This window comes from Pleurodeles waltl, chromosome 10 (assembly GCF_031143425.1).
Source record: "Pleurodeles waltl isolate 20211129_DDA chromosome 10, aPleWal1.hap1.20221129, whole genome shotgun sequence".
Classification (NCBI taxonomy): domain Eukaryota; kingdom Metazoa; phylum Chordata; class Amphibia; order Caudata; family Salamandridae; genus Pleurodeles; species Pleurodeles waltl.
Genome location: NC_090449.1, coordinates 897,789,922 through 897,817,262, shown reverse-complemented (window position 1 = coordinate 897,817,262; position 27,341 = coordinate 897,789,922). Strand labels below are relative to the sequence as shown.

General features: G+C 46.7%; 1 long non-coding RNA gene across 1 annotated transcript; it reads right to left on the bottom strand.

Moving 5' to 3' along the window:
• Window positions 1-715: 715 nt before the first annotated feature.
• LOC138260836 (uncharacterized) lies at window positions 716-27,341 on the bottom strand. The gene is made up of 3 exons (XR_011199019.1): window positions 27,257-27,341; window positions 1,770-2,136; window positions 716-1,506 (listed from the first exon to the last, which is right to left on the bottom strand). It is a non-coding gene; the product is annotated as an uncharacterized lncRNA (long non-coding RNA).

Genomic DNA, 27,341 nt, shown 5'->3' with positions numbered 1-27,341 from the left:
TTGATAAGGACACCATCAGCCGAGTCTTGGGGGTCTATCAGGAGTTCCAAGGTGTGAAGGGTCAGGTAGTTACCGAACTCTGTGAAATTAAGCACCTGCAGAGGGACATATATCAACAGATGGAGGTCAATACCTCCAACATTGGTACCTTAACAGGGGTGCTGATGGACATACATCCAACCCTGAGCAGGGCTTTTCCACATATACCCTTCTTGTAATGCAACTACATCAAGCCCATCTACATCTGTGGCAGCCACAGGAAGAGAGTCCCTGCCAGAGGAAGAAACACGAGACACCACTGCCTTTGCAGCAGCTGAACACCCTGCATCCTCGCAAGCGGGGACCTCCATGTGAATATCCAGGAGGTGCAGATGGCAAAACACCCATCACTGCCAGTAGGAAACCTCAGCCTTAATGTCCTCCATTGCGTGTCACACATTTACTCTGTGGGCTAATTCTGGACACTACTTCATTTCTGATAGGAGGGGTAATCTGGACTTTGTGATTTGGCATCTACATCTATGATTTCATTCACCATGACTGATTACTTCACTTTTCTTTTATGTTTGTTTTTTGCACCAAGTAGGTTTTCGCACCTTTACTACTTTAATAAATTCACAAGTCACAAACTCATTGTCTGCTGTAGTAAATTTCACATTTAGCAATGTAGATATGTAATACCATGTGAACTATACAATGACAAAATAAGCTACTTGTGTAAACATGGATATGTTGCATGTGCACTATGTTCAGCTCAGGATCACAACCATGGCATACATAAAAGTGTCTTGTCTAAGAACGTTTTAATTACATTGATCAAATCATAGGCTGGCATGATGTCAGAAACATAGCAAATCATACATGATTGAATCATGCTTTGTAAGTGATCAAAATAACAAGTACAGACCTCCAGAACATAGAAGCAAGGTATATATAAAACAATGTCCTGTAGAATAGGCAACAATTAAATTGGTTGATGTCATCAGCTAGAGCCATATCGCCTATCTCACAAAAGGAATCCAACATCATATAATGCAAGACACAGACAGATGGCAGCACAACAGTTTCTGACCACAGGGTCATTTCAATCCAATGCTTCTGCTTCTGGTGGTCTGACACAAACAAATGTAAGTAATTTGCCACTGGCACTTTGGCCTACAATGATGAAACACATCAACAGCTGCACACAGTTCATACAAAAACAGTGTTTAGCCAATCTGAAGGCAAACTGCTATGAATTTGCCTACAACTACATATTTTATGAGCACATGTAACATACATAATGCATCATGGCCACCACATGACAAGGAATAAGTCTAATGGAGTTTCCTTAACTTCCATCCTATCTCTATGTAAGCTGTCATGGCAAAGTCTTGTACACCCAAAGTCTGTGACATACATTCCCAGGAACAATCCATGTCCACTTTGTATGTCCCAAAAGCATCATATGCCTGCTAATGTCACCACTTTGACATTTCCAAATGAAGAGAACATGGTGAACGGTACCTAAACAAACACAAAAACAAAGAGTTTAGCTATGAAACAATAGACATGACACAATTCAGATAGTGAATGTCTGGAGAGCACAGTCCATGACAAAAGCAATATTAACAAAATGAGAATGTGTTAAAACCTTCCTCACCAAACACCCTTTGCCAGGTTTTGCCAGAGCTTCAGCTTCCTAACATTTTTAACAAACATACTCCTCACATCATCAAAACAAAAGTTCATTGTACAGTCAAAGTCATGACATCTCATGACATACTTACACTCATGAGAAGAAGCTGTTGATGAGATCTTGTTGTGTCAGCTCCTTCATCACAATCATCATCATTTGGCATTTCAGGATTTACACCCGGTTGCACCTCAGGCTCTCCCTCTGCGATGTAAGGGATGTTCCTTTGCAGGGTGATTTTATAGACCACGCAGCAGGCCACTGTGATTTAACATATCTTCCCGGGAGAGTAGAGGAGGGTTCCCCCAGTCTTGTCCAAACAACAAAATCTGGCCTTCAGGAGCCCACGCCACTGGCTGCCGTTTTCTTCCATGGTCCTCATTGAAGCGGACTTTTACTGGTGGAGTAGGATTCCTCAGCGGTATTACCAAACCAAGGGCGGTTGGAATATGGCGAGTCTCCTGTTTTGTGAAGAGACATAAGTGCTACAATAAGTCACACAAATCCTGATCATAGCACCTGACATTGCACCCACAGAGTAACAACAAATGTTATGTACCAAAAACCTAGGCCCTCTCCAGTTGTAGTTGTGACATCAGCTGGGGTATAACGCTGTTCCGCATTACAAAGGAGTCATGGGCTGAACCAGGCACAAACATTTGAAATGAACAAATCTAGAAAGCAGACAACGTGCACATTGATAGAATTAAAGTGCTTCCTATTTCGATAGACCTGTTCACTTGCATGCAGTGGTACTAATGGAATATGGGTGTCATCAATGGTTCACACCACATGTGAGAGGTGAGCAGATCCATAGAATTCGACCTTCACATTGGCTAAATCCTCATATCTGGGGAACCTGTCAATGTGTTTCATCGTCACTGGTAGTATGTCTTTTAATACACCACTGAACATAGGCTGTGACATATCACCAGATTTAGCCACTGTATATTGAAAGGATCCTGTGGCCAGAAAGTGTAATACTGCCATGAGTCTCACAATACATGGTATACATGTTGGATTAGTGTTTTGAGGCATGAGATCTGGCTCCAACTGACAACACAACTTTTGTATTGTTTGCCTATTCAGACAAAACATCCTAATAACATCCCTTTCTTCCATGGTGTAGGAAGGTGGCTTTCTTCTAGCATGGTTACCCCAATTGTTGGCCTGTTTGTCAGTGTTTATCAGTGTGTTTTACTGTCTCCGGGATACTGCTAGTCAGGACCCCAGTGCTCATAGTTTGTGGCCTATATGCCAGTTTGTTTTACTGTGTTGTAAGTATGCATGACTGTGTCACTGGACTCCTGCTAACCAGAACATCAATGCTTAGGCTCGCTCTAATTCCAAATGTGTACTTACATACTGGTCATCCAGTATTTCACTCCAGATTGGCATACTGGACCCCCCTTATAAGTCCTAGTATATGGTACCTAGGTACCCAAGGCATTGGGGTACCAGGATATCCTTATGGGCTGCAGCATTTCTTTTGCCACCCATAATGAGCTCATACAAACACTTCTTCAGGACTGCCATTGCAGCCTGAGTGAAATAGTGTAAGCACCATTTCACAGTCATTTTCACTGCACCAGCTCTTTTATAAGTTACCTATATATCTAGCCTTCAGACCCTGAAGGCTTGGTGCATAGTATCTGTGTGTGAGGGCACCCCTGCACTAGCAGATGTACACCCACGTCGTCCAGACCCATTTTCCCAGTCACTACATATATGTAGCTTCACAGTGGTAACACCTAATTTGGCCATGTGAAGAGTCTAGGAACCGGAAATTACACCCCCAATCTGATTCTGAAATTGGGGGACCAATGCCATGCACCCTGGAGGCTACACCATGGACCCTCAGTACCGCCATACCAGTCTTCTGAGGTTTTCACCGAAACCCCAGCTGCTGCCACCTCACAGACATGCTTCTGCCCTCCTGGGGCTTGGGCAGCCCAATCCCAGGAAGGTAGAACAATGCATTTCATTTGGGACAGGGGTGTTATACCCTATCCCTTTGGTAATAGGTGTTACAGGCATGGGAGGGGTTTCCTCCCAGAGCCTCTGGAAGTGCTTTGAAGGGCACAGATGATACCCTCCTTGCATTATCCAGTATACATCGGTTCAGGGACCCCGAGCCCCTGCTCTGGCACGAAACTGGACAAAGGAAAGGGGAGTGACCACTCCCCTGTCCATCACCACCCCAGGGGTGGTGCCCAGATGTCCTCCAGAGTGTCCCTGTGTTTTGCCATCTTGGATTCCAAGGTGTTGGGATACTCTGGGAGCATCTGATTGGCCAGTGCCAGCAGGTGACATCAGAGACCCATCCTGATGGTCCATAACTGGTTACGTGACCAATCACCCTCTGAGGGCTATTTAGAGTCTCTCTTGTGGGTGTATCCTCAGATTCAGTTTGCAAGACTCCACAGGACTCCTCTGCATCCTCTGCTTCAGCTTTTGACCGTCGGATCAGCTGCAGACTGCTCCAGGAATGCTGTAACTGCAACAAAGTATCCAGGAAGGCTATTGTGACCCTGCAACTTCAGCAACAGTTTCCAGGTTGTGAACACTCTGAGGACTGCCTGTCTTCATTCTGCACAAGAAGGACCAACGGTATTTCCCGTGGTGTGACAGAGTCACTTCCTTGCTTTAGCAGGCACCTCTCTGCAACGACAAACGGTACTCTGGGATTCCTATCCTGTCGACTAGCAGTATCCATGGAACACAGCAGGTGGACCAAAGTGATCCTGACTGTCCAAAGGTCCAGCTGTCCAAATTTGGTGGAGGTAAGGGCTTACCTCCCGTGCTGCAACAGTACCCCTGTGCACTGCATGTTCTGCAGCTCCTTGTGCTTCTGTGCAGTTCTTCCAGAAATCCTTCATGCACAGCATAGCCCAGGTCCCCTGCACTCTATCCTGCAATGCTCAGCTCCCTGAGTTGTTCTCCAGGAGGGCAGAACCCTGTCTGTGGGGTGGAAGCAGCGGTAGCTGCAGAGAAAACCCCAGATGGAATCGGCTCCCCAATACCAGAATTGCAATGGGGGGACAATTCCATGATCTTAGACATGTTACATGGCCATATTCTGAGTTACAATTGTGAAGCTACATATAGGTATTGACCTATATGTAGTGCAACCATGTAATGGTGTCCCCGCACTCACAAAGTCCGGGGAAATGGCCCTGAACTATGTGTGGGCACCTTTGCAAGTGCAAGGGTGCTCTCACGCTTAGTAACTTTGCACCAACCTTCAGCAAGTGAGGGTTAGACACATAGGTGACTTATAAGTTACTTAGGTGCAATGAAATTGGCTGTGAAATAACGTGTGCGTTATTTCACTCAGGCTGCAGTGGCAGTCCTATGTAAAGGTTTGTCTGAGCTCCCTATGGGTGGCAAAAGAAACGCTGCAGCCCATAGTGGTCTCCTGGAACCCCACTGCCCTGGGTACCTAGGTACCATATACTAGGGAATCATACGGGTGTTCCATTGTGCCAATTGAAATTGGTAAAAGTGGTCACTAGCCTATAGTGACAAATTTAAAGGCAGAGAGAGCATAAGCACTGAGGTTCTGGTTAGCAGAGCCTAAGTGACACAGTTAGTCACTACACAGGTATCCACATTCAGACCACAAACCATGAGCACTGGGGTCCTGGCTAGCAAGATCCCAGTGAGACAGGTAAAAACAAACTTACATACATGTAAAAATGGGGGTAACATGCCAGGCAAGATGATACTTTCCAATACCAACCCCCCCACCCCCACAAAACGAAGGACAATAAGGCTAACCTTGCCCAGATGAGTCTTCATTGTCTAAGTGGAAATATCTGGAGAGTCCATCTGGATTGGAGTGGGTACTCCCAGGTCTATGTTCCACTGTGTAGTCCATTCCCTGTAGGGAGATGGGCCACCTCAACAATTTAGGGTTTTCACCTTTCATTTGTTTAAGCCATAATAGAGGTTTGTGGTCTGTCTGAACAATAGAGTGAGTACCAAAGAGGTATGATCTCAAATTTTTCAGGGCCCAGACCACAACAAAGGCCTCCCTCTCTATGGCAGACCAATGCTTTTCTCTAGGGGTCAACCTCCTGCTGGTAAAAGCAACAGGTTGATTCTGGCCCTTATGGTTAAGCTGCGATAGACCTGCCACCACACCTATAATTCAAAAGCATTAGTTAGAACTATTAATTGTTTGGAGTAAAAAGGGCTTTTTAGGACAGGTGCAGAGCACATGGCCTGTTTGAGCTCATCAAAAGCCTTTTGACAGCTAGCTGTCCATTATTCCTTTTTAGGCATCATTTTGGATGTGAGGTCATTAAGAGGGGCAGCTATAGTGCCACAATTCTTAATGAACCTCCTATAGTACCCTGTGAGGCCTAGGAAGGCTCTCATTTAGGTTTGAGTTTAAGGGGGAGCCCATTCCATAATGGTTTGGATCTTCCCCTGCAGTGGTGCAATCTGTTCCCCGTCTACCAGGTGGCCCAGATAAACCACTTTCCCATGCCCTATCTGGCACTTGGAAGCCTTGATAGTGAGGCCTGCCTTTTGCAGGGCCTCTAAAACTATCCATAGGTGGACCAGGTGATCATCCCTGGTGGAGCTAAAGACAGCTATATATTCTAGATATGCTGCACTAAAGGCTTCCAATACTTTTCCTCTGAAAAGAGGCAGGTACATTTTTCAAACCAAAGGGCATAACAGTGAACTGATAGTGCCCTCCAATGGTTGAAAATGCTGTTTTAGGTTTAGCATCTTCTGACAACTTAATCTGCCAATACTCTGCAGTTAAGTCAAAAGTGCTTAGATACATGGCAGAAGCCAGTGTATATATTAGCTCATATGCCCTGGGTATAGGGTGAGCATCAGTTTTGGTTACTTGATTGAGAACCCTATAGTCCACACAAAACCTCATTTCCTTTTTTACATCTTTACTGTGAGGTTTGGGGACAAGCACCACTGGGCTGGCCCAGGGACTTTCAGAAGGTTCAATCACTCCCAGATCCAACATTTTCTGTACCTCTTGTTTAATACTGTCTACATCAGGATGCCTTTAAATCTTACTTTTGACAGGTAAACTGTTGCCAGTGTCGATTATGTGCTCACACCAGGTGGTTGTACCTGGGATCAGTGAGAAGAGGTCAGAGAACTGATCAAGGAGATTTATGCAGTTGTCCTTTTGCTCAGCAGTAAGGGAATCTGCTAACATAAATCCCTCCACTAAGCCATCAGCTTCAGTGGTGGAGAAGAGGTCAGGGAGAGGGTCACTCGCTTCCTCCTGCCCTTCATCAGTGGCCATTAGCAGGGTTAAGTCAGCCCTGTCATATTAAGGTTTCAGGCGATTGACATGAAGCACCCTAAGGGGGCTTCTGGCAGTGCCCAGGTCTACCAAATAGGTGACATCACCTTTTTTCTCCACAATTAGATGGGGTCCACTCCATTTGTCCTGGAGTGCTCTTGGGACCACAGGCTCCAATATCCACACCTTCTGTCCTGGGTGGTACTGAGTCAGGACAGCCTTCTGGCCATGCCATTGCTTTTGGAGCTCTTGGGTGGGCTGAAGGTTTTTACTGGCCTTTTTCATGTACTTAGCCATCCTTGATCTGAGGTCAAGTACAAAATCCACAATGTCTTGTTGGGAGCTTTTAAAGGTTGTTCCCAACCCTCCTTCACAAGAGCAAGGGGACATCTTACAGGGTGTCCAAAGAGGAGTTCAAAGGGGCTGAAGCCCACTCTTTTCTGGGGAACCTCCCTATAAGCAAAAAGGAGGCATGGCAACAGGATATCCCATCTCATCCTGAGTTTTTCAGGGAGTCCCATGATCATGCCTTTGAGAGTTTTATTAAACCTCTCAACCAGTCCATTTTTCTGTGGATGATAAGGAGTAGTGAACTTGTAAGTTACAGCACACTCCTTCCACATAGCTTTGAGGTATGCAGACATGAAGTTACTACCTCTGTCTGGTACCACTTCCTTAATGAAATCCACTCTGGAAAATATTCCCAGGAGGGCTTTTGCCACTTCAGGAGCTCTGTTGGTCCTTCAGGATACCTAGTGGCATTGTCCACTACCACAAGGATAAATCTATTTCCTAAAGCTGTTGGAGGGTCAAGGGGGCCAACAATGTCAGCCCCTACCCTCTCAAAGGGCATCCCAACCACTGGAAGTGGAATTAAGGGGGCCTTGGGTATGCCACCAGTCTTGCCACTGGCTTGGCAGGTCACACAGTAGCGACAAGACTCCTTGGTGTCCTCTGACATATGAGGCCAGTGAAACAATGGAACAAGTCTGTCCAAAGTCTTACTTTGGCTTAAATGCCCAGCCAAAGGAATATCATGAGCAAAAGTCAGAAGAAACTCTCTATACTGCAAAGGGATAACCAATCGCCTGGCAGCTCCGGGCTTAGGGTCCCTTGACTCAGTATAGAGCAGGTTATCTTCCCAATAGGCTTTATGGCTATCAGTGACATCCCCATTCTGCTGTTTGACAGCTTGCTGTCTTAACCCCTCTAGTGTAGGACAGGTCTGCTGTGCCACACTCAGCTCTTCCCTAGCAGGCCTCGCTGCACCCAAAAGCTCAGCAGTGTCTGCTGCCAGCTCATCTGGTGTAGGTTCTGCACTGGGAGAGAATTCCTCTTCCTCAAAAGGGGAATCTTCTGGAGAGGGAGGGATAGTGGGCAAGGATTTACCCTTTCTACCCTTAGCTTTTAGGAGCACTTGGTCCATATTTCCAGGATCCAAGTTTCCCTGTCCTCCTTGCTTCTGGGCCTGAGCCCTTGTGAGAGCAAAGATATGCCCTGGAATGCCCAGCATTGCTGCATGAGCCTCCAACTCCACTTCAGCTCAAGCTGATACCTCCAAATAATTTCCTAGTAAGCAGTCTACAGGTAAATCAGTGGCTACCACAACTTTCTTTGGACCAGTAACCACCCCACAGTTGAGATGCACATCAGCCATGGGGTGGCTAAGAGTGTTGTTATGAGTAGGTGTTGTTCAGGGGCAACCAGTTTCTCAATCGCCATAGTGACACTGGCTCCTGTATCCCTGTAGGCCTCAACCTCAACACCATTTATTAGAGGTAGTTACTTATACTTACTCATATTAAGGGGACAAGTAACCAGGGTGGCAAAATCAATACCACCATCAGAGACTAAAACAGCCTCTTTGGTCTCCCTAACAAAACCAATCCCAACTACATTACCAATGGTGGGCCCAGCTACACCCTTTGATTGGCTATTTGTAGTGTTGTTCCCACCACCAGTGCTATTACTAGGGGCACTAGAGGACGCAGTAAGGGTTGCGGTAGTGGGAGCCTTGGTGTTTTTCTTTGGACAAGTGGAATCACTTGCCCAGTGGCCTTTACTTTTACATAAATAACACCCTGGCTTCTTTTGATGGTTTGAAGAGGATTTGGACCCACCACCACGAGGATTTTTGAGGGTCTGATGAAGACTCAAAATTATTTTTATCTTTGTCCCCACCCTTGTCATAAGACTTACCATCCTTCGTCTTGCCATCCTTGTCACCACCTGTATGAACTTTTCTGCTCACTCTTGTTCTGACCCATTTGTCTGCCTTCTTTCCCAATTCCTGGGGAGAGGTCAGATCTTAGTCCACCAAGTACTAATGCAACAATTCAAACACACAATTATTCAAAATATGCTCTCTCAAAATTAGATTATACAGGCTTTCATCGTCCGTCACCTTACTGCCATGTAACCATCCCTCGAAGGCCTTCACTAAACAGTCTACAAAGTCTGTCCAGTCTTGAGAGGACTCTTTTCTGGTATCTCTGAACTTTATCCAGTATTGTTCAGTGGTTAAGCCAAATCCATCTAAGAGTGCATCCTTCAAAACTGTGTAATTGTTGGCATCACTCTCCCTGACAGTAAGGAGTCTGTCCCTACATTTGCCAGTGAAAGATAGCCACAATATAGCAGCCCACTACCTTTGAGGGACCAACTGTACCATACAGGCCCTCTCAAGTGCAGAAAACCACTTGTTTGTGTTATCCCCCTCCTTGTAAGGGGGGACAATCTAATGCAGGTGTCTTGAATCTGTTTCTCTAACAGGATGACTACCAAGATTACTGCTGCTGTCACCATGGGGAACTAACCCCAACTTCTGTCTTTCCCTCTGTACATCTAGGGATTCCCAGTCTAAGGCCAACTGCTGCTGTCTCAGCTTCAGTCTGGCCTCTTCCAACCTTAGCTTTCTCAGTTCCCTGTCTAGGGTGTTATCCTCAGGATGGGAGGTTTGGGAATTATCTGACACAGAGGTAATGTGAGAATGAGCAGAAGTGGACCTTTCCCTAACTACCTGAACCCTAGTGACCTGGCCTTTTGGAGTAAAAGGTGCCCTACTAGTGTGTGACCCGCTGCTACTACCAGCTTCACTAGGTGACCTGATAACTGAAAGGACTTCGGAAGTACCCTCCCCAGAGTCCTCAGGGCCCTCCCCTGATTCTACCTCGGTACCCTCCTCCTCTACCTTCTGATCCTGGGTTTGACCAGTCTGGTTCTGGTCACTTTCAAGGAGAAGGCTAAGAAGGAGATCTCTGGTAGGGTTCTTACCAATCCCTAAACTTCTTTCTATACAGAGATCCCTAAAACTTTTGAAGTTTAAATTGTCATAAGTTGTCTGCACAACTTTGGGAGTGGCCTCTACTACAGACATAGTTGAAAGAGTTTACGGAAGAGAGAAAAAGTTTAGAAAACTGTTAAAGAAAAGAGAAAAACTTTTTTTAACTTTTCTGAAACGTTCTGGCTTATAGTGGCTACCAATGGTACTTACACCTTGTGCCAGGTCCAGTCATCCCTTATTAGTAGATTAGTAGTGTTCTAGCAGCTTAGGTTGATAGAGGTAGCTATAGCAGAGCAGCTTAGGCTGAACTAGGAGACATGGAAAGCTCCTACTATACCACTTATATCACATAGGTACTATATCATAAGAAAGACAATACTCAGAGTTACTAAAAATAAAGGTTCTTTATTTTAGTGACTGTAGGAAAGTACCATCTTGCCTGGCATGTTACCCGCATTTTTACTGTATATATGTTTGTTTTGCCTGTGTCACTGGGATCCTGCTAGCCAGGACCCCAGTGCTCATAAAGTGTGCCGTGTATGTGTTCCCTGTGTGGTGCCTAACTGTATGACTGAGGCTCTGCTAATCAGAACCTCAATGTTTATGCTCTGTCTGCTTTTAAATTTGTCACTGCAGGCTAGTGACTAATTTTACCAATTCTGATTGGCACACTGGAAACCTTTATAATTCCCTAGTATATGGTACCTAGGTACCCAGGGTATTGGGGTTCCAGAAGCTCCCTACGGGCTGCAGCATTTCTTTTGCCACCCATAGGGAGCTCAGACAATTTTTACACAGTACTGTCACTGCAGCCTGAGTGAAATAACATCCACGTTATTTCACAGCCATTTTACACTGCACTTAAGTAACTTATAAGTCACCTATATGTCTAACCTTCACCTAGTGAAGGTTAGGTGCAAGGGGCCATACGTACGAACGCATTTTCCCATTGACACAGAATGGGAAAAACCCTTTGCTACATCTGGCCCAAAGTTACTTAGTGTAAGGGCACCCTGGCACTAGCCAAGGAGCCTCCACGTTGTTCAGGGCAATTTCCCCAGACTTTGTGAGTGCGGGGACACCATTACATGCGTGCACTACTTATAGGTCAATACCTATATGTAGCGTCACCATGGTAACTCTGAACATGGCCATGTAACATGTCTAGGATCATGGAATTGTCACCCCAATAAAATTCTGGTAATGGGAGAACAATTTCATGCATCCCCGGGGCTCCAGCATAGAGCCCAGGTACTGCCAAACCTACCGCTGCTGCCAACCCTCAGCATTTTTCTTCCCCCCCGGGGCCTGGGTAGCCCAGTCCCAGGAAGGCAGAAAAAAGGATTTTTTCTGAGAGAGGGTGTTACACCCTCTCCCTTGGAAATAGGTGTGAAGGGCCTGAGAGGAGTAGCCTCTCCTGGCCTCTGGAAATGCTTTGAAGGGCACAGATGGTGCCCTCCTTGCATAAGCCAGTGTACACCGGTCCAGGGATCCCCCCAGCCCTGCTCTGGCGCGAAACTGGACAAAGGAAAGGGGAGTGATCACTCCCCTGACCAGCACCTCCCCAGGGGAGGTGCCCAGAGCTCCTCCAGTGTGTCCCAAACCTCTGCCATCTTGGATACAGAGGTGTGAGGGCACAATGGACACCTCTGAGTAGCCAGTGCCAGCAGGTGACATCAGAGACCCCTCCTGATAGCTGCTTACCTTTCTCTGTAGCCAATCCTCCTCTGAGGGTTATTTAGGGTCTCTCCTGTGGGTATCTCACCAGATAATGAATGCAAGAGCTCACCAGAGTTCCTCTGCACTTCCCTCTTTGACTTCTGCAAATGAGCGACTGCTTGTTGCTCCAGGACGCCAGCATAACCTCAACAAAGTAGCAAGAAGACTACCAGCAACATTGTAGCGCCTCACCGTGCCGGCTTTCTCAACTATTTCCTGGTGGTGCATGCTCTGAGCGCTGTCTGCCTTCACCCTGCACTGGAAGCCAACAAGAAATCTCCTGTGCGTCGACGGAATCTTGCTCCTGCTAACGCAGGCACCAAACTTCTGCATCCCCCGTCCTCTGGGTCCCCTCTCATCTTGACGAGCATGGTCCCTGGAACACAGGAGCTGGGTCCAAGTGTCTTCGACAGTCCAGTGGCCCCTCTGTCCAAATTTGGTGGATGTAAGTCCTTGCCTCCCCACGCCAGACAGTAATCCTGTGTACTGCGTGATCTGCAGCTGATCGGGCTTCTGTGCACTTTTGCAAGACTTCCTTTGTGCACAGCCTAGCCCAGGTCCCCAGCACTCCGTCCTGCATTGCCCAACTCGCTGAGTTGGACACCGACGTTGTGGGACCCTCCTTTGTGGCTCTGAGTTGACCATCATCCTCAGATCTTCTAAGTGCCTTTTCAGGTGCTTCTGCGGGTGCTGCCTGCTTCTGTGTGGGCTCTCTGTGTTGCTGAGTGCCCCCTCTTTCTCCTCTTCCAAGTGGCCATCTTCTGGTCCTTCCTGGGCCCTGGCAGCACCCACAATCCTCAACTGTGACTCTTGCAGCTAGCAGGGTTTGTTTGTGGTCTTTCTGCATGAAAAGAACTCTGCTTCCTCCAGCATGCCGTGGGACATCTTCTGACCAAAGGAGAAGTTCCTGGCACCTTCCGTTGTTGCAGAATCTTTGGCTTCTTCCACCCAGAGGCAGCCCTTTTACACCTTCATCCGGGGTTTAGTGGGCTCCTGCCTCCCCTGGAAACTTGCGTGACTCTTGGACTTGGTCCCCTTCCTTTACAGGTCCTCAGGTCCAGGAATCGGTCTTCAATACTTTGCAGTCAGTTGTTGTCCTTGCAGAATCCCCTTTCTCGACTTTACTGTCTTTCTGGGGTAGTAGGGTAATTTTACTCCTACTTTTCAGGGTCTTGGGGTGGGGTATCTTGGACACCCTTAGTGTTTTCTTACACTTCCAGCGACCCTCTACACACTACACTAGGCCTGGGGTCCATTCGTGGTTCGCATTCCACTTTTGGAGTATATGGTTTGTGATGCCCCTAGGCCTATTTCTCTCTATTGCATTCTATTGTGTTCTACATTGTTTGCACTACTTTTCTAACTGTTACTTACCTGATTTTGGTTTGTGTGTATATATTCTGTGTATATTACTTACCTCCTAAGGGAGTATATCCTCTGAGATACTTTTGGCATATTGTCACTAAAATAAAGTACCTTTATTTTTAGTAACTCTGCTATAGCTACCTCTATCAGCCTAAGCTGCTAGAACACCACTAAGCTACTAATAAGGGATAACTGGACCTGGCACAAGGTGTAAGTACCACTAGGTACCCACTATAAGCCAGGCCAGCCTCCTACACAAGCGCAACATAGATGATGAGTAAGCCAAAAGTCATGTGACAAAATATTACTAACTGAAAAACCATTACACTCATTTCACATTACAATAGTCTACTACCTAAAATCCGACTATAATCCCCATTGTTGTCTACACAGGTGTCTTCAACATATGTGTGTACATTATACACCTCAATGTTCCTCATGTGCGCCTTGATATTGAAAATTATGTTTTCTTCCAGAATACCGTCACCGCAGGTGTACAGTACACCAGGGTTATATGGCTTTTATGGCCTGTAACTTACTACACTGATGATTGTGTAGAAGCAATTACAGATCAATAGAGTAGTACATATGTAAGCATGTTACAACACATTTGGAGTGGTGGTGACGCATTTACCAGTCACCAATACTGTAGTTTCAACCACTAAAACGGCAGATGCCTGACCTGTTATATTGGACTTTTGGAAGCTGCTTTCTCCTGCAGTAATTGACCATGCAGTGAGCAGTTTCATCCACGGCGGACTTATCTATAGGCTAACATTGTAGACTGAGGTGGTTGCGGCGCAATGGTTGTACCCCTTTATGCTGATGTCCGCATACGTGGTGTACATGTACTCCATGGTTTGAAAAATAACTCACTTGCCTCCTGATACTGCTGCCATCACCACCTCTTCCACATTAGCTGCTGTCCGTTGCCTCTGGAAGCAATCATGCCAGGCTTAAAAGGCGAGAGGGTCCCTGGCTTCTCTTCAGAGGAGCTGGAGAAACTTGTTGAAGAGGTCCTTCCCCTGTATGATCAGCTCCATGGCTCACCAGAGGAAATGGTATTTACCTCACATACACATTTGACTGATTTTTTCAATACCATCCTTTCCTTTCTCACAGACTACAATGTGCATCTGATCCCCAAAGAGTTTTTGGATGACTGTAGTTACATGTTGTGGTCCACACAATGGTTGTACAGGTATGGATTGTGGAGTCTTGTGTATTTCAAATGACCATTCTGTTGTGTGATGTGTGATAAGCCCTGGATCCTCCTGTTGCATTCACATATCCATACAAGTAGGCTTTCAGGGTAGCACTGATATATTTGATGATCAGATGATGATAAATGAGAAAATACATATATTTGCATTACAGCATGCGCTGTGTATGTATCCTGTTAGAAGCACTTGAGGAGGATGTTAGCAATGTGCGCAGTTCACATATCACTCAGTACAGACCAGGCCTTGGGAAACTGTTGACTGAGAGCTAGCTAAATCTCACTGACACCTTCAGAGTGCCACACAATCTTGAGTTCACATATAGGATGGTCACAAGATGCACTGTTATATTTTGAAGTGATAGAAATGTGATGTTCATATTGGGCCAATGTGCTCATCCTGCAGACAGCAAGGCCTGACAAGTAGATTTGGCCATTCTTGGCCACAGCCTAGGCGGTGCGGAGTTACTGTGGCAATGCAACTGTTTCACAATGTAAACTCCCTGTAGACCTGCAGATCCTAGGATGTTCCCAAAATTAGTCTTCTGAACCAAAAGAAGCCTGAATGGTTTTCAATTGACTACATTTGGAATGGTGACTTAGGTAACCCCTGACCTGGTACATCTTTCCATTGACCCACATTATCAATGTATGACACTTTCTACAGAAAGGCCCCTTTCTCCCAAAGGTCTAGTGTCAATTTTCCATAAGTCATGTTTGCACTGTACAGGCCTATTGCACAAGTGACAAACATACAGTGCAGCCAGTTGATCAATTCTAGAGTGATCGTTACATGGGAATCACTAGCTTTGTTACAATGAACCAAATCAGACCAATCATACCTGGGTATGTTGAAAGTCATCTCTGTAAGAGTGACACGTGGTAAAAAGTGTGTCCTGTGATACCAGTATATACCACATATACTCAATCAGATGTAGCATGAGATGCCATTAGGTAGTCTACATGTCCAAACATCCACAGACAAGAAGCTCTCAGTGACACCCATGCCAGCCCTTTCAGTGTCACCTAGGGTGTAGTCTATACTATGGTAATGGCCTGTTTGGACCATATGCAACAAGTCAATGTGCCAGGATGTAAAGGTGCCTAGTACAGTTATGCGCAAGTAGTTTATCTTTCATATTGGCTCATATAACAGTGCATGTCAGTTGGCTCTTGGCTTCTTGATGTTAGTGGGCTGGCTTGGTCAGTGTAGGCCGTGACCAGTGTTGTAGACAGTCAATAGATGACTACAAAAGTGTGTATTTATGTCCCCGTACCTATCAGCATGTGGTATTTACACATGTAGAGTGTTAACAAATTAAAAATGCTTGTGCTAGGTGTCTAGAAAATATCTGTCAATCAACAGGTATCCTAAAATATGCACTTATGATCTCTATATTCATCTATTGCATCCATCAAAGTCAACACCCATGAAAAGCAAGCAATTTGGAGAGCCATCGTCTGGAAGGTGCAGACCCTGAGGGTCTATCACTGGTGCAGTGTTCATTGCTGGAAAAGGTAGGAGAACATGAGATTCTGTGCCTGCAATATCACGGATGTCAAGCTGGTGCTCTCCTCCCAACGTGGACGGGGCACGCCAGACCTGACCCCCTAATGACCTCGTACTGGCAGTGGCCTACCCGGAGCTGGATGGGTTGTTGAGGGAATCACAGCAGCTACATGGGGTTGATTCCTGGGCAGAATCATACATGTTACATTGAAAACTTTGTGTGTTAGAGGCAGAAATCTCCCCATCAATACTGGAGGTGGCCCATGTGCAACATACAAGAGGAGTAATGATTTGCGTAGGTACAATTCTAGGGGCATGCTGAGGAGCCTTGCCTATTGTCCTATTAACCAGAAACACAGCACAGTCTAGTCCACTACCAATGTACTCTCTTGAGCAGACACATAGCAGAGTACAGTGATCAATCAGTTTATGTTGTTTGATGTTGTGAGTGACTGTAGGAGGCTGGCCTGGTTTGTAGTGGGTACCTAAGGTACTTATCTCTTACACCAGGTCCAGTTATCCCTTATTAGTGAAATGTAGACAGTGTTCTAGCAGCTTAGGCTGTCTAGAGGTAGCTGTAGCAGAGCAGCTTAGGCTGAACTAGGAGACATACTAACCTCCTGCAATACCACTATGGTTACACAGTACTTATACACAATTAAAGACAATACTCATTGTTACCAAAAATAAAGTTACTTTATTTTAGTGACACCAGGCCAAAAATGTCTTAGAGGCAATACTACTTCTGGAGGTAAGTATTATATACAATATATACAATAGTAACCAAAATCAGGAAAATAAATAGTCATAGAATAGTGCAAAAAGTAGAAAATACAATAGATTGGAAAGGGCCTATGGGCAACACAAACGATATAGTAAAATAGTGGAATGCGAGTAACGAATTCCCCCCTAGGCAAGTGTAGTGTGTAGAAGGGCACTGTGAGTGTAGAAAAACACCAACGGTAAGTAAAGTACCCCACCCCAGAGCCCAGGAAAGCAGGAGTAAAGTACAGCAAGTGTCCTCAGGACACAATACAAGTCGTGATAAAGGATTTTGCAAGAACCAAGCAAGGCTGCAAGCTGCAAATGATGGATTCCTGCACCTGAAGACCTGTGGAGAGAGGAGACCAAATCCAGAAGTCAAAGAAGAGTCCAGGAAGGATAGGGGTCCCTGCCAACCTAGAAGAAGGTGCAAAAGTGCATTTTCCAGTCAGACGAAAAATACAGAAGAACACCAAAGAAGATGGCTGCGGGTTCCTGCTTGGTGCAGGTGATGTCCCATGTCGAGTTGTTAGATGCAGGCTGTTTGCGTCACTGGATTCAGCCAACAAGCCTTGGTTCAAGCAAGTATGTGGTTTGCGACAAAAAGGAGCTTTCTGGACCCAGGAGGGACCTGGGGGTCTCAACTTAGGCTGAGGAGACAGAGGGAGCTCTCAGCACTTCAGAGAGCCCTCAGAAGACCAGGCAGCACCCACGGAGGTCCCAGAATGTGGGCACAAAGAAGATGCAAACTGCAGTCATCACAGCATTACACTGGAAGGTCCCACGCCGCCGGAGCACAACTCAGGGAGCTGTGCGTAGCAGGATGGAGTGCTGGGGATCTGGCTACGCTGTACACAAAGGATTCTTGGAAGAAGTGCACAGAAGCCCAAGGAGCTGCAGAAGATGCGGTGCACAGGGGTACTGTCGCAGCATGGAGGGGGAAGCTCTTGCCTCCACCAAATTTGGACAGCTGGACCTTTGGACTGTCTGGGTCACTTCGGTCCACCACCTGTGTTCCAGGGAGCACTGGCAGGACATGAGTCCCAGAATACCGTCATTGCAGAAGGGTGCCTGGAGAAGCAGAGAACTGACTCTGTCACTCCACTGGAGATTCCTTCGTTTCCTCTGTTGTAGGGTGAAGACAGGTAGTCCTCATAGCGGGCAAACCTTGGAAGCTGTTGCAAAAGCTGGTTGGAGCTGAAGTTGCAGGTCACGGGAGTCATCCTGGATGCTTTGTTGCAGTTACAGTGGTTCCTGGAGCAGTCTGCTGGTGATCTGACAGTCAGAAACTGAAGCAGAGAATGCAGAGGATTCCTGGAGGAGTCTTGCAAACCGAACCTGAGGAAACACTCAGAGGAGAGACCCTAAATAGCCCTGAGAATACCCAGGTATGGACCTATCAGGAGGGGTCTCTTACATCACCTGCTGGCACTGGCCACTCACAGGTCTCCAGAGGGTCCCCACACCTTGGAATCCAAGATGGCCAATGCCAGGGAAACTCTGGAGGAGCTCTGGTCACCACCCCTGTGGTGGTGATGGGCAGGGGAATGGTCACTCCCCTTTCCTTTGTCCAGTTTTGCCCCAGAGCAGGGACTGGGGGTTCCTGAACCTGTGTAGACTGGATTATGCAAGGGGGGCACCGTTTGTGCCCTTTAAAGCATTTCCAGAGGTTCTGGGAGGATACTGCTCCCATGCCTGTAACACCTATTTCCAATGGGAGAGGGTGTGACACCCCCTTTCCTAAAAGAAATGTATTGTTCTGCATCTGCGTCGAAGTTCTGGTCGCCCCGAATGCGTCGCGTCTATCAGCGTCGGTGTGCGGCCTTTTTCTCACCGCGGAACAAGCTGTGCATCGAAATTTTTGGTGCACGAAGAGTCCAAATGAAAAAGAGAAGTCTTTTTGGTCCTGAGACTTCAGGGAACAGGAGGCAAGCTCTATCCAAGCCCTTGGAGAGCACATTTACAGCCAGACAAGAGTTCAGCAAGGCAGCAGGCCAACAGCAAGTCAGCAGTCCTTTGGAGAAAGCAGACAGGTTAGTCCTTTGAGCAACCAGGCAGTTCTTCTTGGCAGGATGTAGTTTCTGGCTCAGGTTTCTTATCCAGCAAGTGTCTGATGAGGTAGGACAGAGGCCCTGTTTTATACTAAGTTGTGCCTTTGAAGTGGGGGTGACTTCAAAGAGTGTCTAAGAAATGCAGCAGGTTCCCTTTCAGTTCAATCCTGTCTGCCAGGGTCCCAGTAGGGGGTGTGGCAGTCCTTTGTGTGAGGGCAGGCCCTCCACCCTCCCAGCCCAGGAAGACCCATTCAAAATGCAGATGTATGCAAGTGAGGCTGAGTACCCTGTGTTTGGGGTGAGTCTGAGTGAATGCACAAAGAGCTGTCAACTAAACCGAGCCAGACGTGGATTGAAGGGCACAGAAAGATTTAAGTGCAAAGAAATGCTCACTTTCTAAAAGTGGCATTTCTAGAATAGTAATATTAAATCCGACTTCACCAGTCAGCAGGATTTTGTATTGCCATTTTGGCCATACTAAATATGACCTTCCTGCTCCTTTCAGATCAGCAGCTGCCACTTCAACAATGTATGAGGGCAGCCCCAATGTAGCCTATGAAGACAGCAGGCCTCACAGTAGTGTAAAAACAAATTGTGGAGTTTTACACTACCAGGACATATAACTACACAACTACATGTCCTGCCTTTTACCCACACAGCACCCTGCTCTAGGGGTTACCTAGGGCACACATTAGGGGTGACTTATATGTAGAAAAAGGGGGGTTCTAGGCTTGGCAAGTACTATTAAATGACAATTCGAAGTGGCAGTGAAACGTCACACACAGGCCTTGCAATGGCAGGCCTGAGACAAGGTTAAGGGGCTACTGAAGTGGGTGGCACAACCAGTGCTGCAGGCCCACTAGTAGCATTTAATCTACAGGCCCTAGGCACATATAGTGCACTCTACTAGGGACTTACAAGTAAATTAAATAGCCAATCATGGATAAACCAATCAATAGTACAATTTACACAGAGAGCATATGCACTTTAGCACTGGTTAGCAGTGGTAAAGTGCCAAGAGGTCAAAAGCCAACAACAACAGGTCAGAAAAAATAGGAGGAACGAGGCAAAAAGTTTGGAGATGTAACTGTCAAAAAAGGCAGGTCCAACATGACCCCCTACCAGCCTAAAGCCAGGGGAGAACAATCACTATCCTGATGTACTTCCCTGTTTGAGATGACAGAACAAGGACCCAGGCCCACAACAGCAGGGGCATGCTCCAGTTCTTCGCCTTCCTGACTCCAATTGGATTCCTCTGTCCATACTCTCAGGGCCCACTAAGCCAACCCATGGGGAACCTTTCTCCTTACTTGCGGATCCCATCTGTGCAGCACCTAACCTTACTTTGCTCACAGATGTATCCCAGGAGCAGGATAGTACCACCAGGATCAACACAGTGGTGCTGCCCACTCTACCCATGGGGTGTGACTCTTGTCCCCTCCCCAGGGATAACTCTGTCCACCTGAACAGCAAGCCAAAGTGGTGACTGACAGCTGTCAGGGATGAGAGCCAGGACCCAGGCCTCTGAAAGCTCTCCCACCACTGTGGCTGTGGAGAGTGGGGGCGGTAGCCCCAGGTGCTGGGCACCCTTTAACCACTCTCCCTTCCACCAGGTCAGGGATGACAGACTGAACCTGGTCCTCCCCTCTAGGTCTCCGTACCCTCCCTCCTGGAGCGGTACCCCCAGAGACCAACATGGTCAGGGTGCTTATAGAAGCCGCCCTGCACCATTCCTCCACCAGTGCAGGGCTGTTAACCTGCAACTGGCCTCCACCCTGGGGTCTGTACCTTCAGGTTGGACTAGGGCCCGGGGTGAGGCTTCCCTCCCCCTGCCCTCCCTTCTGGGGTCCAGCACCCTCCAACTAGGAGTGGCCTCCTCAGAAGACAACATGGTAGGGGCACTGTTATCAGTAGCCCCTCCCTCCAGGTCCGGGGGGACACCCTGAGCCTGGCCTTCCAGCCCAGGGTCTGTACCCTCAGACTGGATCACTGCCTGGCAAACCAGGACTTTCTGGGGGGCACGTCTACCCCCCACCAGGTCAGAGTTTAACCTCTGAACCTGGCCATCCAACTCAGAGTCACCACCCTGAAGTTGAACAATTGCCTGGCACACCAGGACTTCCTGGGGGGCACACTGACCCCCCACCAGGTCAGAGTTTAGCCCCTGAACCTGGCCATCCAACCCAGAGTCACCACCCTGAGGTTGAACAATTGCCTGGCATGCCAGGACTTTCTGGGGGGACACCTACCCCCCACCGGGTCAGAGTTTAACCTCTGAACCTGGTTATCCAACCCAGGGTCACAACCCTGAGGTTGGGCAATTGCCAGGCACACCAGGATTTTCTGGGAGGCACACCTACACCCCACCAGGTCAGCGTATAACCCCTGAACCTGGCTATCCAACCCAGAGTCATCACCCTGAGGTTGAACCATTGCCTGGCATACCAGGACTTCCTGGGGGGCACTCTCACCCCCCACAAGGGACACACCGTCCCCAAGGGCCACACAAGAGTCTGGTTGGCGCAGGTCTCCTGACCTCTGCCCATCCGGCATAGTCTGGGTCTCCCCAAACCAGAAACGGTTTCACCTGGGTCATTCCTGGGGGCCTCTGCTCTCAGAGCTGACCCCTGACTCTCCAGGTCCTCCACTGGGGTCCGCAACCCCCTCTCAACCCTATGTCTGGACTTCTGCACCCCCTCACTAGGAATGGTACTGCCAGACACCAGAACTGTTGGGATGCTGGCTACAGTCACCCCCCCCAAGTTCTGACACTGCGGGGCTTCCCTCAACAGGTGGCCCTACGGTACAGGCTAGGGTTCCCTCCTGGTGTTCCCTCATGGAACCCTCTAGGACCTGGGACCTACCTGGGACACTACAATCCTCTCCCACCTCACTTGGTTGGGAAACACCTAGACCACTCCCTTCAGGAGCACCCCCAAATGCCTCTTCAGACTCCCTGGTACTCACCCAGAAGTCTGCCTCCATTGTAAGCTCCCTGGGGTCAGAGAACTCACACTCCACCTGGTGTTGGCGTAGCTCTGGAAAATAAGGACCAGACATAAGCTCTCCAGCAATTACATCACTCTGCCCTTCACATGTATTAACCACAGTACCCTTCACCCAACCATCCAGTGACTCAGCCTTGAAAAAGCACTCTACATCACCCTCCTGAGACTGGTGAGACAGTATCTGACTGTCCCTGACACTCAACCCATACTCTTCTGGGATGTCTCCACACTCTATATCCAGGACGTCCACCAGGGGGGAACCCTTTTCTCTGTCACTCTCTGCTAGAGCCAGTAAAGTGTCCCTTCCCTCAGTAGGAATATGACTCCCTGTGCCAGTTCCCCAATCCTTCTCAGGGACCCTGTGCATAACGGGAACTACCTCATACCCTTGAACCACCTGGGGTGTGTCAACTCCCTTCTTCAAGTTGGGCACCACATCTCTCGGCTTGTGCCCTTCTTCAGCAGTACTGGATGCAAGATTTTTGCTGCCACCATCTGAACTGGACTCAGCCCTTCCGGAATCCAGTTTCAGCTCTTCATAGCTCAGCTCTTGAGCTGCAATCCCTTCTTTTTCCAGGGCTAAGGCGCTCTCTGTCTCAGCCCTCTCAATAAAGTAATCTAGCTCCTGCCACTCTCGCATTCGAGCTATCTGCCATTCCTCTATCACTGGTTCTCTTTCCTCATCTGAGTAGTCTTCCTCCTCATGTGAGCAGTCCTCCTCCTCATCTGAGGAGTACCTAGTCATTTGTTTTTTTGCTGCCTCTTTCTCTGCCCATCTTTCTTCCCCCCAGGTTATGCAGGTATCTAGCAGTTCCATCTTAGTATATCTCCATGATACAGGAAGGCCCCATTTTCTGCAAAGCCTCCTTAGGTCAGCCTTAGTGAGGTGGTCAGTAGGCACAAAGAATGAGTAGGTAAGCATTCTCAATCTGATAAGGTATTACCGGCAAAAACCAAAATCCAAAGTCCAAAATATCAATAGTATATCCAGGAGGACATCAGAGAACCAAAAGCAAAAGTCACACACAATCCAAAATTAGCATGTGGCCACCCTCTGGTAGCTTGGCACGAGCAGTCAGGCTTAATTTAGAAGGCAATCTGTAAAGCATTTGTGCAATAAATCATACAATACCATAATATAGCACCACAAAAATACACCACACAGTGTTTAGAAAAATATATAATATTTATCTGAGTATATGCAGGTCAAAACGATCAAAGATGCAATATGAATTTGTAAAGATATCACTGAAGACTGATATAAAGTGTCGTAAGTCTTTAAAAAGCAAACAAAGTCTCTTTCAAGCACAAAGTACCCGGTTTGGAGTGGAAAATCTCCGCAAAGGGCCGCAGATGAAGAGATACGTGGAAAAATGATGTGTGCGTCGATTTCTCCCCAGCGCACACGGACTTGCGTCATTATTTTTCAGACGGGGAAGTTGTGCGTCGTTTTCCGGCACGTGGACAGTCCCTTTCTGTGATTCGTGGGGATTACCAGATGTCCCGGGTCTGTGTGTGGATTCTCCTGCTTGTTTTCTGGCTGCGCGTCGTTCCGCGGGCTGTGTGTCGAAGTTTCACTCTCATGGCAGGCGTCGCGTCAATTTCTCCTCTGGAAGTCAGGCGGCGTTGTCCTTGGGAGGCCGTGCGTCGAAGTTCCGGTCGCCCCGAAGGCGTCGTGTTGATCAGCGTCAGTGTGCGGTGTTTTTCTCGCAGCGGAACAAGCTGTGCGTCTAACTTTTTGGCGCACAAAGAGTCCAAATGAAAAAGAGAAGTCTTTTTGGTCCTGAGACTTCAGGGAACAGGAGGCAAGCTCTATCCGAGCCCGTGGAGAGCACTTTTACAGCCAGACAGGAGTTCAGCAAGGCAGCAGGCCAACAGCAAGGCAGCAGTCCTTTGGAGAAAGCAGACAGGTGAGTCCTTTGAGCAGCCAGGCAGTTCTTCTTGGCAGGATGTAGTTTCTGGTTCAGGTTTCTTTTCCAGCAAGTGTCTGATGAGGTAGGGCAGAGGCCCTGTTTTATACTAAGTTGTGCCTTTGAAGTGGGGGTGACTTCAAAGGGTGTCTAAGAAATGCACAAGGTTCCCTTTCAGTTCAATCCTGTCTGCCAGGGTCCTTTGTGTGAGGGCAGGCCCTCCACCCTCCCAGCCCAGGAAGACCCATTCAAAATGCAGATGATTGCAAGTGAGGGTGAGTACCCTGTGTTTGGGGTGTGTCTGAGTGAATGCACAAGGAGCTGTCAACTAAACCTAGCCAGACGTGGATTGAAGGGCACAGAAAGATGTAAGTGCGAAGAAATGCTCACTTTCTAAAAGTGGCATTTCTAGAATAGTAATGTTAAATCCGACTTCACCAGTCAGCAGGATTTTGTAATACCATTCTGGCCATACTAAATATGACCTTCCTGCTCCTTTCAGATCAGCAGCTGCCACTTCAACAATTTATGAGGGCAGCCCCAATGTTAGCCTGTGAAGGGAGCAGGCCTCACAGTAGTGTAAAAACGAATTTAGGAGTTTTACACTACCAGGACATATAACTACACAACTACATGTCCTGCCTTTTACCCACAGAGCACCCTGCTCTAGGGGTTACCTAGGGTACACATTAGGGGTGACTTATATGTAGAAAAAGGGGAGTTCTAGGCTTGGCAAGTACTTTTAAATGCCAAGTCGAAGTGGCAGTGAAACTGTACACACAGGCATTGCAATGGCCGGCCTGAGACAAGGTTAAGGGGCTACTGAAGTGGGTGGCACAACCAGTGCTGCAGGCCCACTAATAGCATTTAATCTACAGGCCCTAGGCACATATAGTGCACTCCACTAGGGACTTACAAGTAAATTAAATAGCCAATCATGGATAAACCAATCAATAGTACAATTTACACAGAGAGCATATGCACTTTAGCACTGGTTAGCAGTGGTAAAGTGCCCAGAGGTCAAAAGCCAACAGCAACAGGTCAGAACAAATAGGAGGAAGGAGGCAAAAAGTTTGGGGATGACCCTGTCAAAAAAGCCAGGTCCAACATGTACCTTTTCATTTTGCAGCATAATTTACACTGTTGTTTCACATATGATCAACCAGTATTCATAGGGCGTTATTTGATTCCATCTCATATGTGTGCATGCAAAACTGTATTGGAAAATACTTATGTGTGACGGGTATACAGTTCATGTGTTACCACAGACAGGAGTGTGTCATCATTGGTTGGTGGGTCACACATACCCTAAGCCATTACTCAATTTAATTAGTCATGTTCAATTGCTGAAGCAATGAAGGACATGACAGGTAGACCTACAGTAATTTCTCACAATGTGTATTTCCGTTCCATTGATGTGTAATTATTCAGCTAAGTGATCTGCAGATGTTTATTGGTGAAGGTTCATTAACTGACTGTATACATGCATCAGGGAGTGACATGCAGAAATATGGGAATCATGTCTGAGTGGTTACCCTCATGATACAATGGAATTTGTGTTTGCATAAAAAAGGTACAGTGATGTGCCGTATTAAACCACCTCTTCAGGTAATGGAGATTTCATGAGTCTCAACAACATTCAACAGATTATTAGCTTTTAGTTATGCAATGTTAGGATCATGTTCTCCAGTATCAATCGAGGCTGGTGATTTCCCTAGGCCTAGCTGATTCATCATGCTGTGGATATTTGTAAACAAATCTCCCAGACATTTTGCCCAGATTGTCTCCAATCTACTTTTCTGTGTGACATGTGTTACATAGCGTAGCTACATTAGTACAACATTCCTGAGACTATTCTGACAATAGACATTTTACGAAGTTACCAATGGGAAAGTTTCTACAGTGTGACATGAGTTTTTCCATGTCAACTTATTCCTGCTACTGTGCATCTTGCTGCAACATAAATGTATTACTTTACCATTATTTCATCATGATGTAGTATTAGGTATATAAACATTTGCTTATTGCAGGGTCTTGTGTGGAATCTGTAGGAATAAATTTGGCATTGCCATACTATTTGATACATGAAAAGAAGAAAACCACGGCACATCACAGGATCAAGGTGAAGACAATTTATTCCTTGGTGATGAATCAGGGCAAAAATACTCTGATCTCATGAAACGCACTAGATACATGGTTTGGAAGCATTGTACAATTATTCATGTTTGTGAAGAAACAGCCGACATGTGTTTCGTCATCATTGACTTTTTCAAGGCTGTAAATATATACAAATAGGATGTATCAATCACAAGACTTGACAATGCATTGAAATCTGATTGAATTTTAGTGTTAAAATGTGAAAACAGCCGAAGTATGTGAGTCGGAAAGAGAAGCCCAGTGTCATAGGATAGTGTACCGAACACCTAGTAAGAAAAGTGACGAGGATGCCGCCATCTACCCCTGTGTGTAGTGACGCCAACTCCAAACTAGAAAACGCAGTATGTGGCAGGACGAGAGAAAGAATAACGGCGCTTGTGTGAATAAGAGAAAATAGCATCAAAAAGGAAGCCATGCAGAAACCCATTAGTCCAAAGAAAATAATATTAATTATGGTGTTTAAGAAAACTGGTGATCATCACTCCCGCTTCAAGTGGAAAACAAAAAATGTACATCTAGAAACCGGTGAAGTTGAATGGAGAAATGCGAGCATACCTTATTAGATATAGGCTATAGGATTATGTTTTGAAAGGACTCCATAAGTCAAGAACTGTGAAAATTGGTACAGATAGTAGCATGGATGTATTCAGAGTCCAAAGACCATGGTAAGTCTTTAAGGAAGAAGAAGGGTGAAAAAGTAAACCTAGAAAAGTATCAAGCAAAATGAAAAGGAAAAAAGGAAAAAAGGTAAAAGGTGGGAAAAGGGGCCTCGGTATGCGAATAATGACAACTAATACAAGAAATCTAAACCGAAAAAGGGAGTCGTATTATATATTAATTAATGTATTATCTTGAGATATTGCTCCACAGTTGTTGATATATAAAAGTTTAGAGTAATTCAATACAATCGGTGTATATATTCAAACCATATAAAAAACTATTTAAATTGGGGAGACCGGTCAGCTATATTGTTATGTGTATAAGGGTAAAGTAAGAAAAAAAAAATTAAAAGCCAAATAAAGGCAAAAAGAAGAAAAAGGACATACGCCGAAGTATGGCGTGAGCCCTTATCAAAAACTGGATGCCCAGGGCCCCCAAAGCGCGCTCCACTTATTATTGAGCCATTAGGGATACAAACAAAAAAAGAGAAACCTCCTAAGGAAGCTCTGTGTATTTTCTCCGAGTGTATCAAAGCAGGGAAATATCAAGGCGTCCTACCACCTACACGGTGGCGGCGAGCACTAGGGAGAACAAATTTGCTTGTCATCAACTGCGGGTTGAATAGAGAATACGTATCAGAGTACTCTTACCTGCAACGCGTCTATGATATTCTGAGCCGTGTGTGTGGCGTCGCCCATGAGATGTTCGCCCACATAACACGGGTGTTTATAGTGG